Genomic DNA, 6,101 nt, shown 5'->3' on the forward strand with positions numbered 1-6,101 from the left:
ACCGCACCCAAAAAAGACAGGAGCCGCGGTGGGGGTAGGGAAGGGCAGGGGGTATCTTGATTAGGGTTGATTCAACTTTATTAAATGCATGTTTTTATTTAGACATCAGCAAAATACATAGAAACAGTGTATACAAACGCAAGTGCATATACAATCCATAGACACACTGGTAAAAGTCAAACTTACATATGGAGCAATACAGAGCAGTACACAGCAATACACATATCAACACAAAGTGATAACCTTTTTCTATTTTCATTACATGTTGAGTTATTGTTACAAGAAACCCAAAACAACAAAAGCACACAAAAACCACCATTCATCTACCATAACCTCTCCCTTCAGATTACACACAAACTCACCATCCCTCTCATCACAACTGCTAAATTACACCCCAGCAATCATTGGTCCTCGGGAACGTGGTTCCCGGGAACCTCCAAAAAATCCTCCTGCCTGACAAAAACCCCGGTCCCTGGATGGTCCGTGCCCAAACTTTGGCGATGAACGTCGCCTCGCAGACCGACCGGGACCGAGGAAAAAAAAACCCAGCCGGGGGGGAAAAAAAAAAAACCCCGGCTGGGGATTTTTTATTCTAAATTTAAAAATGAGATTAAAAACCTGAAAAGCAAAAGTCATACACACAAGGGTAAAACCAGTCAGCGTGCGCTCACACACGCAGAGACAAGCGGACTCAGACAGACACATTCACATGCTCTCACGCACGCTCACACGCTCGCTGCGGCCCTTACCCGAGACGCTGAAGAACGTGCTTCAATGCATCTTCTGGCTGCCGCTCCTTGACGTCAAATGGTAGATTCCGGGGAAATCGGTAGCCTCGGGGACCTGTGAGACAACAGGAAGGGGTCAACGAGTGTCTATCTGACAGCTAGGACTTGTCCCCGCACTGGCCCAATAAATTTTCTACCCAAAATCCCACAAAACACAGATGAATGGTACAGTTTTTATAACTCTTCCACCTAACTGTGACTACGGGCCAGGGCAGGGCAGTTCCAATCATAATTGGTACAATGTAAGTACACACATTATAAGCTGATGCATACAGTGCAAGTGTACATAGAGTGTAAGTACACACAATATAAGGTGACACGCTTACAACATAGACCAGAACTGTTCTGCACTGCCTGCCTGAAAGCTGCCATCAAAAGTAGAGCCTCTCCCTTTAGCTGTCCTAAGAGGCCCTTGGAGAAGATTGCTTTTCCCTCTGCTAATTTTTACATCTGCCCCAAGATCTCCCAACCTGCTACTCTCCCATCATCCCATCTCCAAGCCCTGGCCCCCAACTTATCGTTTGGATGATTGGTGATGTGGATCCATGTTGCACCTGAAATGAGTCTGCCTTGGAACGCCTCGTGATGGCCTGTTAGCTTCTTGGTTAGCTACAATAAAGAAAACCAAAACCAAAGTATGAGTCCAGAGTTATGTGGGCCAAATCCCAGCAAGTCAGCTACTTGCCCTCTCCTGAGTGTGCCTGGCTGCTTTAGGCTCCAGCTTCACCCTGATTCCAAGGCTGTGGCCTTTATTAGCAGTGGCACCTGGGTTAGAGAAAGGCAAAGTTGGATAGCATTCCTATGAGTGCAGTAGATAACCTTGTGTGCTGTAGGACATGGGAATACCTCTGCTAGGCTTCTGAGAAGCCTTAGGGGGGGGGTCCTCAAATAAACATCCTTTTTCACCCTGCTACCTTCAAACCTCCCCCCACCCACAATAATTCCTAACTGTATGCCTGCTCACATTCCCTCTCCTAATCACAATCCTCAACTCACCTGATGCCTCAATCTCAGACATCATCCTTGACACTGGGCGGATCCCTCTTGTGACATGATGAATCTGCTGAAAAAAGTGTTGTACTTGACACAACCAGGAATCTCTGGATGCTGCGCTCCTCCTAAAAAAAAATACAAAACAAAACAAGAACAAAACCAGAAATTACAAATGCACTTTACCACCCCTAAACACAAAAGCCAAAATCATGAGTCTAAATACTCCCTGTATTCCATGCTGTTTACTTCACAGAATCTTCAAAGCCTCTATGCTTTAGATGCCCAGAAACACCTGCTGGAAAGAAGTTGAGATGAGCTGAAAGAGCCTCTTCACTGAAATGAGAGGAGAGTTCTTACCCCAGCACATCCCAGAGAGGGAATGAAGCCCCACAGCCAAGGCTGGGGTTAATATACCCCTGATTGTGCCCGCCTCTCGTTCCCATGGCACCCATGAAAAGGGAGGGGGCAAATCCCACCGAGTATAAAAGCCCTCAGAGCAGCTGCAGCTGTTTGGCCTCTCTGACTCAAATTCAAGGGGAGTAAAGTGCTTGTTATAGAAGAAAGCTCTTCAGAAAAATAACAGCGCTTTCTTTTTTGTAGCAACTGCTTGGAGCAAAAGGGCAGCAAACTGGTAAGAAATAAAACTTTCTGTTTAGGCAGCATAACTAGATAGATTGGGTAATTTGCTGTTAACTTAGGTAATTATTCCTTAGTGGCTACTAAGTAGTATTTCCCATGTGACTAAGCTGGGTGGAGAAGAATACTAATGGTATGAATAGTCTAAGTCTCCTTGGGACCTCTAATTTAGGCTATCTACATTATAAGGAAAAATAAGAAAAATAAAAGCCTCCCAGGCAGTGTAAGGGTTAAGGGCATGTGAGGCTCATCCTTCTCTGAGATACTTGGTCCTACAGCATAGAAAGAAGTGCCCTGAAATGTAGTTTTAAACCCTTAAGATGCTGAAAAAGGCAGAGCTTCCTTCCAGTGAACTCCTTAAAAAGAGGAAATGGGGCAGTTACCTCTACTGAAGCTAATACAATGGCAAATAAATAGTTTCTGCCCTTTAATTTGCTCTCCTTAAATATTGGGAAAAGAGGGGCTTTCCACACTTTAAATCTCTCCAGTGATGAAAAAAGAAGGATTTTTCCCTCAGTTCAAACCCTTAGGATGGAGGGATAGCTGGCCTTCTCCCTCAATTTGGGCCTCAGGACAACAAAAAGGGGTGGCTACCCTTAATTCAAACCCATAAGAAACATTGTCAAGATTTTCCCCTTCTTTTTAAACTGCCAAATAATAGAGAATGAGGACTCCCTGTCAATTAACACCCCTAACAGCATAGAAAAGGCAGGGATTCTTTGAACTGAGACCATTAAAATTGCAGGGGAATCCAAGTCCCTACCAGTTTGAACACAAAAACTAATGGAAAATGAAGCTTTTTCCCTTTTTTATAAACTCTTTTTCTCCTAATAACCCCTCTCCTTTCTGGGAGTGCTCTGGAGGGTCTGGGGGCTTTGGAGAGGGACTGACACTGTAAAAGGGGAAAGTTGAAAGCCCTCTCCTGGAACCCCACTTGCTGCCTGGCCTGCTCAGTTGCTGGCCCTTGGCCAAAAGGGCTCTTCCCTTGGCGTTTTCTCAAAGTGATGCTCAGTGCCCAGGTGGGTCTGGCTGTTTCCTAGTCCGTGCTGGATGCTCCGACCGTCCCCGTTAGTCCCTCTGGCCTAGCAGCTCCCTGTGCAGGTGTGCCCGGGCAACCCTCCGAAAGCAGCTTGTCACACGGGGGCCTGCTAGACCTTGGAGTGGGGGCTGAGGTGAAGAAAGGTCCTGTGAGGAGCTCTTTCCCCTATACAACCCTTTGTCTGCCCCTTAAACCATGGGGTGCCAGGCTTTCCTTTCTAAGGAAATTAACAGCCTTTCCTCTCTGTGTGCCCATGGCAGAAACTGCAATTCGGCCTCCAAAACTGCAGAGAACAATTTCTCGCAGTCCGCAGCTGCCAACACCAAGAACTCTTGCTGCCCTTGGAGTGCCACGTGCCTCCTGCGGATGGACGTCGACACGCAGCAGGGGTGAGTTTGGTTATACAGGGAAGAGGGCCAGCACAGGATTTCTCCAGGAGCAAAGCTGCCCCCACCGAGAACTCGGGCTGCTCTGGCAGTGCCAAGGACCTCCTGCAAACTGGCATCAGCAAACTCAGGGGGTGAGTTTTTCTGTGCAGAAATTCTCCCAGACCAAAGCTGAGAGCATCTAACCCTGACCACAACAACTTAGCTGGGTCTAAAACTTACAACCTTTGGACTGGCAGTGTGGGACCCAACCTGCTGTGCCACCGCTGACCCCTTTCTAAAGCATTCCACTGCAGTCCTAAAACTCTGCCTTTTCAGAGGGTGTTTCCTCTGACCCTGACCATAATCTTCAAAATATTCTAGGGAATCACAGAATGGCTTTGAAAAAGCCCCAACAATACCCTAAAAAGTCCCAGAGAAGTCCCTTCCAAAATCCCCTAAATACCTTTAAAAGTCCTGGGAAAAAAACTCAAAAAGACGTGCTCAGTCTCCAAACTCTACCTGTTGCTCTCTAGCCGCAGTGGGTCTGGTGTTCTCTGAGGGTTCTGTCATTGTCCTGGTGTGTGAGGGTTGCTCTCTGGTCTCGCTGTTAGGGTTGCTGTGTTGTGCTGCTGTTGGGGGAAAAGGCTGTTTTTAGGGGAGCTGGTTAGGCTGAGGTTAGGGCTGGGGTGAGGGGGTGGTACAGCTGTATCCTGTGCCCCTGATCTCCACTGGACTGTCCAGCCCTCAAGGCCTCTCCCTTTACCCCTCAACCGGTCCCTCTGCCCCGCAGCCCTCAGCTCCTGTGTACCTTGAAATTGGGTTTCCTATTATTTTGAAACTAGGTTGTTCTGGTATTTTGAAATGCAGTTTTTTATAGGCTGGTTTGTTCGATATTTTTGTAGGCCAAGTTTTTAGTTTTTTTTTTTGGCTGGGAGTTTGGTATTTTTGTAGGCTGGGCTTTTAACATTGTTGTAAACTGTGGGTTTGTTATTTGAAAACCTGTTATTGGCAGGGGTTTGGTGCACCAAAGTTCAGTGTCCTGGTTTCATTCAGCTTCTTCCACTACAACTAACATAGCAGGGGATCTATTAAATTGCAGGATATACTATATGACGCTTCCTGAAATAGATACAAATTCCAGCTGCAGCAAAGCCCACCACCACATTTATTATAAAACCCAGCCTATAACCTAAAAAAAATAAAAAAAAATCTCCAATATAATTTACTGTTTTTATATTTACATTCTATAGTTATATATCTTTGTTTATATATATAATAGACTATAATTTATATGTTATGTTACAATAATATACAATATATTATAGTTTTATGTATTTATCTATTTGATTTCTATATTTCTGTTTACCACTATAATTTTATATTTATTTTTAAATGTATATTTATTTTTATTTTCATCATATTAGACCATATTAGACATATTAGACCATATAAATTCATTAACCCGACACATCAGAGCCATAAAAATACTGTACCTTTGTCAGCACCGGTACGCAGCACACGCTCATCCCATCGCAGCACATCAAAACAAAACCTATTTCTATTACTAACAGAACAAACATCCCACACCATTGAACCCTAATAAAAACTCAAATAAACCTAACCGTGAATAACTTTTCTACTGCAGCTTTTTTAAACTAAAGCTACAAAGGAAAACAAAGTTAGAAAGAGAGAGAGAAAATGTATCTTAAACACTCCACAGAACCCTAAAAAGAGCCTCCGAATACACTCAAAATGCCCTACTTTTAAAAAGCCCCTAAAACACCCGTAAAAATCCCCCAAGAACCTTTAAAAAATCCTTAAATAATCCTAAAAGAGCTTTAAAATTAACCCTAATTGTTAAAATTACCGATTAAAACTAACCCTAATCCAAGATGGCGGCGCCCGTGCCGACACGTGGTTTCCGGCGAAATGGCGGCGCCCATACCGACACGTGGTTCCGGCAAGATGGCGGCGCCCATACCGACACGTGGATTCCGGCAAGATGGCGGCGCCCATGCCGACACGTGGTTTCCGGCAAGATGGCGGCGCCCATGCCGACACGTGGATTCCGGCAAGATGGCGGCGCCCATGCCGACACGTGGTTTCCGGGAAGATGGCGGCCCCCATGACCGGATCTTTTTTCTCGATTTTTGCCGGGATTTTTGCGCTCACCGCGGGTCCCCGGGGGCCGGAATGATATTCCGGTTCGCGTGAGGCCGGCGGCGTCGCGGGGAGGGGCATCTAAGGCGTCGGGGTAGCATCTGGGCTCGGATAGAT

The 6,101-nt window shown here is 45.7% G+C and overlaps 1 long non-coding RNA gene across 2 annotated transcripts; it reads right to left on the reverse strand.

Moving 5' to 3' along the window:
* Positions 1–76: 76 nt before the first annotated feature.
* On the reverse strand, positions 77–5,440 carry LOC141731715 (uncharacterized). Of its 2 annotated transcripts, XR_012583685.1 has the most exons (3): positions 5,318–5,440; positions 4,344–4,453; positions 77–2,073 (listed from the first exon to the last, which is right to left on the reverse strand). It is a non-coding gene; the product is annotated as an uncharacterized LOC141731715 (long non-coding RNA). The 2 variants fall into 2 exon arrangements; XR_012583684.1 differs by having other exon boundaries at positions 4,344–5,440.
* Positions 5,441–6,101: the final 661 nt, after the last annotated feature.

The sequence above is a fragment of the Zonotrichia albicollis genome, chromosome 24, assembly GCF_047830755.1.
Source record: "Zonotrichia albicollis isolate bZonAlb1 chromosome 24, bZonAlb1.hap1, whole genome shotgun sequence".
Lineage (NCBI taxonomy): Eukaryota > Metazoa > Chordata > Aves > Passeriformes > Passerellidae > Zonotrichia > Zonotrichia albicollis.